Genomic DNA, 13,797 nt, shown 5'->3' on the forward strand with positions numbered 1-13,797 from the left:
ATTCCTCAGGTGAGAATTCTTTGTTTAGCTCTGAGCCCCATTTTTTAATGGGGTTATTTGATTTTCTGGAGTCCACCTTCTTGAGTTCTTTATATATAGGGGATTGGATAATGGTCCCCTATGTGATTTAGAATAGGTAAAGATCCTTTCCTAATCTGTTGGTGGTCTTTTTGTCTTATTGACGGTGTCTTTTGCCTTGCAGAAGCTTTGCAATTTTATTAGGTCCCATTTGTCGATTCTCAGTCTTGAAGCACAAGCCTTTGCTGTTCTATTCAGGAATTTTTCCCCTGTACCCATATCTTCGAGGCTATTCCCTACTTTCTCCTCTATAAGGTTCATTGTCTCTGGTTTTATGTGGAGTTCCTTAATCCACTTAGATGTGACCTTAGTACAAGGAGATAGGAATGGAACAATTCGTATTCTCCTACATGATAACCGCCAATTGTGCCAGCACCATTTTTTAAAAATGCTCTTTTATCCACTGGATGGTTTTAGCTCCCTTGTCAAAGATCAAGTGACCATAGGTGTGTGGGTTTATTTCTGGGTCTTCATTTCTGGGTCCCAAGTTTCTTATCATCCTGTGTTAAAGAGGGACATGAAAAGAACAGTAAAGAATTTGGCAGTCATTGTTCATAAGTATTTTTACATTTTGATGTGTATAACACATTGGTTGTGGCTTAAACCCAGGTAGCATTTTTGCTAATTTATTTGCATGTGGCAATTGCTTTATTTTCAAACCTCTAAATACAGATAAAGCTTAGCAGAGTCTTTAATGAACAGTGGAGAGGGTCTTGTTCTATACCCTGGGCCAAATGATGGGCCTTAAAAGGCTGGATCCAGCATCATGGATGCTGGATGTGAAATGACAGTGAAATCCCAAACAAGAACATGGGCATAGAGATCAGTAATTTGTATGAGTATGAGCATATGGTTTCAGAAGAGATTCCTAAACAAATCTAAGTGAAAGTCATTCTCCAAGTCATTTTTAAAAATTGACCACCTATTCTGGGCTGGAAGGAAATCACTTCATGTCTGAGATGGAGAAACAAAATCATTATAAGAAGCTTTTTATTTTCTTTCTGACAAACTGCTAATTAATGGAAAAATACAAATTACATTAATCACTAGGAATGGTTAATACTGAGGCTTCTTTATTCATTCTCTATACTCCAACTGGTAGACAAAGTTTCCCATTGCAGGAACTAAGAAATTTGGAAATTTATTTTCATAGATTGTTAGAGCATAAGCATGAAGTATTTTTGGTCATGTGATTTCATTCTTAAGTAACATGAAAAGGGGCAAGAAATGAGACCCCCTTTCTTGCACTGGACAATGGCTGAAGGAACAAAAATGTCCAAGTGTCTTGTGATCATGAAAACAAAGTCAAGAGAGTCATTGGATAGTTGAACCAGAACTGCTTTTGGAGGAACCTTGGAATATTATTTTTGAGGCAGTATGTGTCACAGAGTTCCTGAATGAAAAGGGGAAGTGTTGGTAATGTATCTTGCTGAAGCTTGATTAGTTGGAAGATTGAATTCATTTTATATATCTGAGTATTTTGCATTCATGTATATCTGTGCACTGCATGCATGTGTAGTGGCCATGGATGTCAGAAGGGGGCATTGAATTCCCTGGAACTGAGTTACAGAGAGTTGTGAACTGTCTTGTTGGTGCTGGGAATCAAAAGCTGTTCATAAATAAGGACAAATTCTCTTAGTGCTGAGTTGTCTCCCCAGATATCTGCAGTGATTTTACTTGATTGAATTGTTTAATTCTGAGTTTCCATTTGGTTAATTTTGAAAGTCTTACTTTCCTTGCTGATGGTTATCTCTATGATTTTAAGTTTCTTCTTCAAACTGCTGACCATTTTGTTCACTGGACCAAAGTTCTTACCTGCCTCCTGGAATGATTTCTTTTTATTTATTTTGCCTAATTATCTGAGTCCTCCATAAGTCATCAGTCTTCCTCTAAAGAGGGATTCTGAAGTCTCTTTCTAGAGTTTATCTTTGGCTTCCAATATTAAGAAATTAGGGGTCTGTAGAAGTTTAATGTGAACTTCTGTCTTGCATATTCTTGGTATTGTTGTGGGGTATTTTTTTTGTATCTGTTGAGATAAATGTGTTTTTCATTTAATTTTTTTTTGTTTGTTTTGTTTTACGTGAGTTCTCTTGCTCAACTGTCTTTAGTTGTAATTATGCTTTTTACTGCGTTTGAGGGGAAACCAACTGCATTAACAGATATAATGATTTAAAAGCAGTTCTAATGTTGGCTTGCATGTGTACTTTATTTATATTTTGATAATATTTAGAGACAGCAGCCTTAGGAGAGTACATCTTGGGAAAATGCTCTTTGCAGTTTCATACAGTTAAGGAGATCAGTATTTAAGTAGAGAGGTAAGAAGGGAGTAGGGAATGGGTAGAAAATAGGGAATATAGTAAGACTGAAAAATAAAAATTATACCCCATGCAAAGATAAGGCAACTGAGAAAAGCCGGGGGCAAAAGAGGTGGCTTAGGGAGGAATACAAATTCGTTGTCCAGTGCCAAATCATCAGACCTGAAAACTACATACAAATAATATTGTACAGGCTGAGCAGGTTATATTTAGGAATATACATAATATATATATACATATATTATATATAGATATATAATAATTATCTATCTATCTATCTATCTAATCTCACCATCTCTTTTTCTCTCATACACATACACATATTTGCATTCAATAACATTTAGTAAAAAATGGAGTCATGCATTTGAAAGAGTATAGGTGAAGGTTTGGAGGAAGGAAAGGAAAAGGAGAAATTTTGTAGTTTATTATAATCTCAAAAATGATATTAAAAAAAAAGAATAGTTCCATTGTCCTATGAAAACAGGATTTCCTCATTATCTCAGTAAAATATCTTACAAAAAGCATCTTAAAGAAGGACTAGTTTATTCTGACTTATTTTCACAGCCTGTCATGGTAGAGATGTGATAGTAGCAGAAGTTTGAGGTGTGTTTGGTCATATGTGTCTACTGTTGGTGAGCGGGTAGTGATGGATGCTGGTGCTCAGCTAGTTTTCTTTGTACCACTGGACCATAGAATGGTACTGTCCATGTATAGAGTGAACCTTCACACTCAGTTAATCTAATCTAAATTGAGTTCCTCACCAATTGGCCCAGGGTGTTGTCTCATACAAGTATCTATTTCTTGTCAAGTTGACAATATTAATCAGGACAGGAAGAAAGTTTTGGGTTTAGAACTATGAGAAGGAACAGAGAAAATATTACACAGTAGTAGTGAAGCCAGTCATGAAAATTCTTGCCTGCAGGATACAAGTTAGAACACAACTAAATAAAGCTTGAAAGTATACATAATGAAATATAAAAATAAATCTTAAAAATAAACAAGAAGATGATATAGAGGATATAATGACTTTAGTGAATATTTCTTGGGGATAATGTGGCCTTTCTCTGTCTTCACATGGTCTTTTATAACCATAGCTGTGGGTGAAAAGGAGTAACTTAGACAAGTTAAGTCAATGTGTATATGAGAAGGATTCAAGGACCAAAGGATTCCCAATTCTAAGCCCTATTGCCTTGCAAATCATCCCATGAATGGGACTTACAGTGACTGAAGCTTTGAGAGGGTATGCAAGCTTATTTACGTGTGTATAGTTTTGTCACTGGAAGATCAAGTATGCCCATGGACACACCATACCAACTTTCTGGTATGGAATGTAGCTTAGGGTTGTAATGGTAGGAATGGGCATTGATTTTTCTAGAGAGTACCTTCTGGGCATCTGCTTCAGAGTTTCAGCTGTCTGTCTGTCTGTCTGTCTGTCTATCTGTCTGTCTCTCTGTCTCTGTCTCAGCCTGTTTGTATCTCTGTCTCTATCTCTGTGTCTCTGTCTCTCTCTCCTCTCTGTGTCTCTGTCTCCATTTCCATCTCTCTCTCCTCTCTGTCTCTGTCTGTCTGTCTGTCTGTCTGTCTCTCTCTCTCTCTCTTTCCTCATCTCTTTTTTTCTCAGCAATCATTAAGGAAAGAGTGGAGCCTTATGAACTACTAAATAATTTTCAACTCAATTATGCATTAGTACTCACAGTAGATACATGGAATTCTGCTATCATGTTGCAAGCAAAATCAAGGCATAAAGAAAAGACAAGATGAGGACAAATAGAGAAGTCATATTCCTGAAATTTCTGAGATTTCATTGGCTGCTGTTTACAAGGTCTGATGGAAAGTATGGTTTTACAGCAGATACATTGTTCAACTTGAACTGGCAGTAAAGGAGTAAAGAAGATGTGATAAACTCACTGGTCAAGTCTCACAGTATGCCACAATAAAAGTCAATCCTGTCAGATTGTGAGAAAACTCATGGTACACAACATTCAAAATAGGATTTTTTGGTCCCTTGATTTTGAAAGTAAAATTACAATTATACAAAAAAAAAAAATCAGGACATCCTATTCTGTCAAATAAAATTAACACATCACAGATAATCTGTGGCAGCAATTATAGCTGGAAATCAAAATGGCATTCTATTTATCTAATGTTTGATGCTCTAAATTAAGAATTAAAACTTTTAAATTTCCTTAAAAATGGAAATTTACTTTTGTCTGTTACTGAGAAAATAATATTTTAGTTTTGGTTACACATGTTGATTTAGTAATTCTTGCAAATTTTACAAATTTGGTGGATAGATAGGACTAGCATCCTTAAATAAAATATCTTGAGCAATGGGCTGGAGCATAAGTATTCTATTTAGACTGAGAACATGAAATAGAAACAAATTACATGTATTTTAATATATTTAAAATATTTTAATAAATTATTTAAAATATTTTATTTAATTAGTAGATTGATACGTATGTTTATATATGTATACATATATATCCACAAAGACTAGATTATTAATTAATTTTGTTAAAATATTTTACACAGTTTAGACAAATTCTGATTGAGACTGAATCCAGGGCTAAGTATATCTTTCTTTAATAGAACTTTCTATCCACAGCATTGCATCAAAGCATTTCATTTCCAATGAGACAGGGTTGAGCTGAAGAGTCTTTAAGATCTTACATTGATGAAGCAAACAAACTTTTCCAAAATCTTGGAAATGACCTTTAAAAATCGTGCTTGCAACATTCACACTAAAGAGTCTATTTATATATCAACATCACAAATTCATTAAAATGCAGTTTCATTACAGCTTGAGTTTACTATGTAGTTTCTTTAAAATTTTATTACTTATTTATTTCACTATCATTTCTCTATTATCTATCTCTACCTATCTATCAGTTATATATATATATACATATATATATATATATAATACATATATACATGTCATCTATCTATTATCCATTATCTATTTTATCTATCTACATATCATCTATCTGTTGATCTATCGATCTATTGATCTATTATCTATTTATCATACTTTATCTACCAATCATTTATCATTATCTATTATCATCTCTCTCTCACTGTCTGACTATTATCTATCATCTCAATTGAACTATCTCTGCGCATAGAGGTTAGAGGGACCTTGCATTTCTATCTTTCTACCACATAGGCCTAGCAATAGAACTCAAACCTGAGTTAGGCTTGGCAGAAAGTGCCTTTACCCATTGAGACAGCTCATTATCCCTGATACGCTTATACAATAATTTGTTATATAATGAATATATACTTTATATGTACATATATACATTCCACTTCTGTCAACTCCTAGTCATGTATCCATGGATAACTTCTTTGTCACTAATACGACATTGCTGATATATATATATATATATATATATATATATATAAAATATCTTAGCTAGCTTTACAGAATTTTTTGTGAATTAAATAAACTCACACTAGTAAAGGCCATTAGAAAATGTGTGGCTAGTTCATATTGTTGTTCCACCTATAGGGTTGCACACCCCTTCAGCTCCTTGGGTGATTTCTCTAGCTTCTCCATTGGGGGCCCTGTGTTCCATCTTATAGATGACTGTGAGCATCCACTTCTGTGTTTACCAGGCACTGGCATAGCCTCATATGAGAGCTGCATATGTAGCAGAAGATGGCCTAGTCGGCCTTCAGTGGGAAGAGAGGCCCCTTGGTATTGCAAACTTGATATGCCCCAGTACAGGGGAATGACAGGGCCAAGAAGTGGGAGTGGGTGGGTAGGGAAGCAGGGCTGGGGGATGGTATAGGGAACTTTTGAGATAACATTTGAAATGTAAATAAAGAAAATATCTAATAAAAATAAAAATAAAATAAAATAAAATAAAATAAAGAAAATGTCTGGCTTTTAATATTTAGTAACATTTCATTGACTCCTGAAAATATGCCAGGCTGCAACCGTGGAATTAGTTCTTCTTCATCATAAACTAAGAGACTGTCAGTGCTTACTTTGCTGTGCTCTGTTTTCTCATCTCTATAGGGGAACTTGATTGTGGTAAAAGGGTTTGTGAGATCCAAATTTAGATGCCAGGAAATGAGGGGGTCATGGAAGCTGGGAACTTGAATGTTCCCTCAGCTTGTCTATAGCATGTATAACATTGATAAACAAACAAACAAATAAACAACAGCAATCAACCAAAACAAATGGTAATGTAACAGATCACATCACTGTTTAGAGTTTTGGCTACTCAGACACCATGTGTCACATGATCTCACCACATCATGCTGATTCAGAGACCTCTCCCAGAAGTTAGGTGTTATCAATGTTCTCACTGATTGCCCAGACTCTCCACATCAACACCATGTGGACTAAACATGAACTGGCCCTTATGCTCCTTTGTTTTCTATAGGGTGTTAGTGTAATAGAGCCTTCTGCAATGATGGATACATCCTTTAATTGTGTGTCTTGTGTACATCCACTATTCCCTTGAAAAACTGGATTTCAAATCTGAGCTGGCTCATAAGATTGATTATGCTGCCAGACATGGAAGATTTATAACTTTTCAGTACTTTAAATTTACTGCCATTTCATCGACAAAACAATACTATAATGAGAAATATGATTTTGAGACCTATAATACTTATTTCTTTATAGAAACAACCTGATTTTAGGGAATATACTAGTCACTAAGATAGTCTTATTTCTTTGGTGTTATGTCAAGTTCTTTCTTGCTAATATTTCCATATTTTAATGATGTTAAAGACCATGATTGTGACTTTTAATTGGATATTTATAACTGGATCATAACATCAAAGCTGGCTCAAATATCTCCCATCCTGAAATGCATTGAAAAGATAAACAGTGTATAGTGACTTTGCTATACTTGCATGCATTTTAGAATTTAGAATTCTCCAGGAAGCCTTTAAAAATCTTTGTGTTTGGCTCCTGTTTCCACAGATTCTGATTTTTTGGTTTAAGGTGGTGATTCAATAACTGTCAGGTTAAAGCCACTCACTAATATCTCAGGTGAAGAATGACATGACACAGGTTCTCACAGCATTGAAGGAATTAGGGCTTGCATTGCTATTCACATTTCAGAATCGCGTTTGTCAAACTTCAGCATGCACAGAAGCTCCTGAGGGGATTAGAGGAATCCTCCTTTTGACAGGCATGCCAGAAACTGGTGCAGACAGAGCCTGGATTACATGCTAAGAGTCACTGCTTTCAATAGGTGTGAGTTTTCTGCCTGCCTGTTAAGCTTGGGCTACAGCATGAAATAAGTACATGAAAAGATTGTTTTATTATAAAGTATGACATAAATGTGAAGAGCTTGCTGTTTGTTAGAACTGGGAGTCTTGGGTAAGTGGGTTGAACTAAGTAGATTGTCAGACTGGCTAGCTGGAGTAGACGTAATGTACTCAAGTATGACTGGAAGGAGTAGTGGGTCTCATCTATTTGCCTCTTTCTAGGTGATTTATATTCCCCTTTCTAGCTGTGACTGTAAAAGATGGACAAAATGGTCAGACTCTAGCATAAAGGCCCTGGCAATGATGGCTTTAGCTATTGATTGTCTTTTGGATAATCTTGGGTATCATTTATCTTAAAAAATGAAGTTCTAGAACCTGACCATTATAGATCAGGAGCTTCTTACTCATGTATAAAGACATATGAAATAATAAGGTATTATATTTTTATTAAAACAAAACATGTGACCTTATCAACCTAATAAGTTCTTGTTCTGTGAAACATACTTCTCATATTCCATTGATTTATATATCTTATTTGCATTAATACAGGTACACGAGGAGCACATACACACACAGTTAAAAGTTGATTGCTAGTATGAAATGAGAATAGAGAATTTATGTTAATTGAACTGTCAGGCCATTGGAGTAAAAACAGGATCCATTTCACTAACTAGGTTCACTGACTCCAGAGCCTTCTGTGTAAGATGGGCCCTGCTAACATTTCTATTTGTTTTCTCTGAAAACATATTATACTTACATGGTAAAAATAGGTATGTAACTTTCTACATTTCTATTTTATATAGGGACATCATGCTTCTGGGTGTGATAATGTGTTTGGTGGCCTTTAAGCTTCTACCAGCTCATTGGAATTGGAAAACCATCTCAGATTTCCATCGATGGCATAAATGTAGCTTTAGTACATTGTTCAGGAAGGAACAGTTTGTGGCTCATATGTCAAAAGTATGAACTTTAGTGTATTTTAGGAAACTGAAGCAGTTCTAAGGGTCCAACCATCTTTCTGTTTACTAGTTATCAATGTGCCCTTATAGGAGGCTGATCAAGCATTTCTAAATGCCACTGACCTTGTTTTCCTTCAGATTTCTCTTGTACTTTCTTCACTTCTCCCAGGCAGTCTTAAAATCAATGTACTGTAACATGATTATTTTACAATTTTGTGAATAGCAAATATTATGATTAGGTAGAATTCTTAGGACATCTCTTTATATGAGCCATTTGCCTCTTCTGCGATCCGATGGCCACCTTTGTTAAAATTCAGTTCAAAAGCATGGATAATTACTTTAGAACTCCTTCATTGAGTAGCTTCTGAGATAAGACATAAGCCCACTAGATCTCTACTATGCCTTTGCCCACATTTTAGGACATGCCAAATCTTGAAGTCCTAAACACAGATGTGTCTCTCTGAGGAGCTTCAGAATGCTTTCCTCTGATCAATTATGTATTGATTTTAAAGTTTAATATTACAGAGCAATCATTTCTTTTATTTATAAGTTCTTGGGGGAAATGTCTCTTAATAGTGAAACGGGATTGAAATTAGACCAACTTTTTGTGAGCAGATTGATAGTTCTATCAAGAGAACTACTCATAGTAATTAGGAGAGCCAAGTTACATAAGCAGAGTTTCCAGTGGCTACAAACTTTACCAATATTATTTCAGTTGGTTTCCTTAAAGGTAATATAAAGTCATGATTATTTTACATATCATAAAAAATAAGAATGTATTATATGGAGATATAAGAGTATGCCATTTTATTGAGTAAATTAATGACTGTTTATCATGACTGTCTTCCTATTTTTATTAAACACATACATTTTTAAATAAACCAGGATCCACACTTAAATGTAAAATTGGTATATGTTCTATATTTTATAAATAGTGAATTTTGAGTCTAAAATTAAGTGCTATATATAATAATATTCAGTAAATTCTTTATAAATTTGTCAATTAAAGTTTCAAAGGCGATAAATATTCATTTGCATTCATTGCCATATGATCTTTTTCAAATAACTTATTAATTATGTTTCCTATGAGTCTAATTTTTACCCAGTATATCTTAGAAAATTTGTCATGTTGGACAAAAATCCCTATTTATATTTAAAGGCAGATGGTCTCGGATATTTGTAACTTTGACGTTTGTCATCTTTTAAAGGCAATATCTGTAGCTTACTTTTTTTTATTAGACTTTGAAAGAAGTAAGCTACAATGAGAAATTAATCCCATTCTAAACTTTATTTTCAATCATCTCTGTTGTAGTCTATCTACAAATACAGTGTGCTGCTTTGTGTTATAGTTTGTTCACAGCTAAACAAAATGTGCATGTAAATGCAGTTTGTTATCATTCACATTAATGAGAACACAGGGACATTAAAATAAATGGAATTTCAAATGAAAAAGTCATACTCACCAGAAACAACAAAATATTTGATTGAATTATGTTTGGTTTCTTTTTAGTAAGAAAAGGAAAAGTGAATAGGTGTTTAATGTTTAAAATGTTGTAATATTTTGTTAAATAATATTCTGGATGTGATTTTTATTTTGGGAATATTTTATCCCTCTCCATTGTAAGTCAAAGGTTCTAATGTTGGGGTGGTAAACCCTAACACACATGCATGTTTTATAGATGGAGGGAAGGAAACTCAGAAGAGGAACTTGACCAGTCATGTATTTGAGATGTGGATGTAATTTGCATCTTCATACAACCCAGGTTATTGCCAATGCTATTGATTACTCTCCACAAATGTACAAAAGGGCCTTATTACTGAAGACAACACCTACACTACTCATTGAACACAGAGAAGGCAATCTGGAGCCTATTTAAAGCTTTCATCCCTAAGGACTAAATATTCATACTTCTGGAAAGTACTTTGTGTGCCACCAAAGGAGAAAGGTAGATACTAACCTAGCTACAAACCATTCAGTCTACGATGGTAACCTGGCTGTAAGATATTCTGATGCAATAATAGTACAATGCTTATGGGTATAATCAGTGAATATCTGAGTTGACATAAGGCCCATATACCTGACACTACCCGAGTGACCAAGAACATGAGATTAGATAGGACAGGAACCAAATATTATTGGACTGAAGTAGTAAAATAATTTTTATATACATTCTGCTATAGTCCTGTGCCTTGCTAAGCCATCACTGGAGAACTGTCCTCTTGTAGCAGATGGAAAAACATAGACTTAAAAACTGAACAGTGTGCAGAGGGTGAGAAATCTTGAAAGATTCTGCCATAAATGGGATGTCTCAATCGAATCCCTACATTTAGGTCACAGAAAACTCTGGGGAGGAAGAGGCAGAGTATAAGAACCAGAGGGGACAGAGGACACCAAGGAAACCATGTCTTCTAAACAAAGCATAACCTATGTACATATGAATTCACAGAGACTGAGGTAGCATATATGGGGTCTGGATATGTCTGCCCCAGACGGAGTCCTAGAGGTGAGTCAGTGAACTCATGCCCCATCCCTAACCCAAAAAAGCTGGTAATCACTTGCAAATGAGAAGTTAGTTTTTTCTAAAGGAGTTATCACCAGGGAAGCAAACCATTTCTAAAGGGTGGCCCATGCTTAGCTGTAGATGGCCAACACAAAATGAACTCAGTGGCATCTTTAGAGGCTCTTCTTCTCATAATGTTGTGTCAGGTCATTTCTTTTAAACCTTATATGTCCTTTCTGGATATAATGGATTCCAGATTTTTGTTTTTATCTGATTCCTATTTGTGTGATTGTGTGTGTCTCTGCATCTTCATGTGTTTCTGATGCTTTTTCTTTGGATCTTTTTCTTCTGTTATTTTTGCCCTATGCTAATTTGTTTGTTTAATTTTTTCTTATTTTATTTCATCATATTTTATCCCTTAGATTCCTGTTTGGTCTCTAAGGAGATACAGAAAGTATATGGATTCTGACAGGGGGGTATGTGGGGAGGAACTCGGAGTTGGGATACGAGAAGCTGCAATCAGAATATATTGTATGAAAATAATCTATTTTCTATAAAAAAAAAACCCTCCAGCTGGTGGAGGAGGAGCATCTAGAAATCTAAAAACATTGTAGAAATCTCTTCACGCTTCAACAATATTTTGGAACCAGTTAATCTATTCTATAAAATGTCCCTGTGGTGTTGAGGCTGATTCTTAGCACAGCCATGGAACTTATCTGGTTGATCTTCAGTGTAAAGCAATCCTGACATTCACCCACATGATCTCAATATGTTTACATTAATATCTAAAAGCTTTATCGTAATTAAAGTGAAATTTATTAAGAAATTTTTGAGGAATGAATTCCCTAAAACATTTACATACTTGATCTCTCACCTCATCATTTGAAGCTCTAACAGGACTCATGGATAATTCTATGCATTTTCTAGTTTCATGAATCTTCATCACCATAAAATATCCTCTTTTTGTTGTTCAGATTATACGATGTATCTTGAATTGTATGGTAACATAGGCACTTCTATATAGTAAAAAATACTTCCCTTCTTATATTTCTGGTTTGCTTGGAGCATCTTTTTTCATCCATTTAACCTACTTGATTCCATTTCCTCCTCCCCTCCCCCTCCAACTCATCCCCCTTCTCCTCCCCATTCTTCTGTGCATGGTACATGCATATGTATAATAATCTGTATGGGCACGCACATGGGGAAACAGAAGTTAACATTAGGATGTCTTCCTCAATGTTTTCTCCATTTTTTTTTTTTTTTTTTTTTTTTTTTTGAGACACAATTTCATGCTGAAAATTAATCCCATTTATCAGCTAGAACTTGCTAGCCAGGGAGTCTTTAGGATCCAGACATCCCAGTCTCGCTAGTATTGGAGTTAGAGGTGTTCTTCTGCATATCTGTCTATCATTTTCACTTTGCATTTTATATAACAGTAGTCATAGAAACTATTTATGTGGTTAAGACCCCGCAGTCTATGCATAAGTAACATTTTAGCCATTTAAATGACATGTGGAAATCTTATTACTGTTTAGGTTCTTTACTTTATCTCATCCTGACTGAAGTAGTTACACAGTAGTACAGTTTATAATGCAACATTATAGTCATTCTTAATATTAATGTTCGTACTATTTTTTAGAAGATCAATCAGGAATACTATAAATGCACCAAACACCCCTCCTCCCCTTGACCAACAATTTGTGTTTCCTATACTCCATGTGAACTTCCTGTGTTCTTCTTCATTACTTATTATTGTTACTTATATACTTATGCACAAATGAATATATGTAAATGTAACCTTATGTGTCAATTTAGTGTTGCCTATGTGTTTATGTTTTTAACAAATGACCACCTGGGATTAGATAACTTACTTTTAAAGTTGTAAGAATTTTTACACAAATTAGGAGAGAAATAAATTTATCTGAATTCATGTCATTTTCATATTAAATCTTCTTAAGATCCTAGATGTCTAACTGGAATTGTATCCTTTCATCTGTGGAATAGTCTTTACTTTTCTTTTTATTGAAGATCTCCTTGTAAACATCCTATAGACTTTTTAAAACCACAAAAATGCCTGTTTTCATCATTTATAAAAGATAGTTATCTTGAGCCATAAAAACTTGAATTAACTTTCTTTTCCTTTTACCTGCAATTTAAAGATGTCTTCTTTCCTTTTTTTATAAAGCCAATTAGATTATATTTCAACACATACTGTCAAAGAATGCCTAGCTACATAAGATCTAAAATACAAGCATAGAAAGTTTAAATTATATTGCCTATTGCCCTATTTTTAATGTGATTTTTGAGGTAAAAAGTTGGTCTTAAGATAGTGAGGATAGCATTTCTACACACTCAAAAGTAAAAATGTCAGTTTTATGACTACCTATTTAGCAATTTGTAATCACCCATCATTAAAAATAAACACACATCATCCTCTTTTGTCTTAACTTACAAATGCAGAGTAACTTCACCTTTTTGCAAATGATAAAAATAAAATTAGACAAAATATCACCTAAAACGTTTCTTGCATTTCCAAAGTGCAAAAGCTTTCTTTCTTTGTATTTTGCTTGTGCTTTCTTCACTAGTCTTCAATATAACTAAGTTTACTTAAATTATTTCTCCACGCCGGGCGTGGTGGCGCACGCCTTTAATCCCAGCACTCGGGAGGCAGAGGCAGGATTTCTGAGTTCGAGGCCAGCCTGGTCTACA

This window comes from Mus caroli, chromosome 1 (genome assembly GCF_900094665.2).
Source record: "Mus caroli chromosome 1, CAROLI_EIJ_v1.1, whole genome shotgun sequence".
In the NCBI taxonomy this organism is placed as follows: Eukaryota; Metazoa; Chordata; class Mammalia; order Rodentia; family Muridae; genus Mus; species Mus caroli.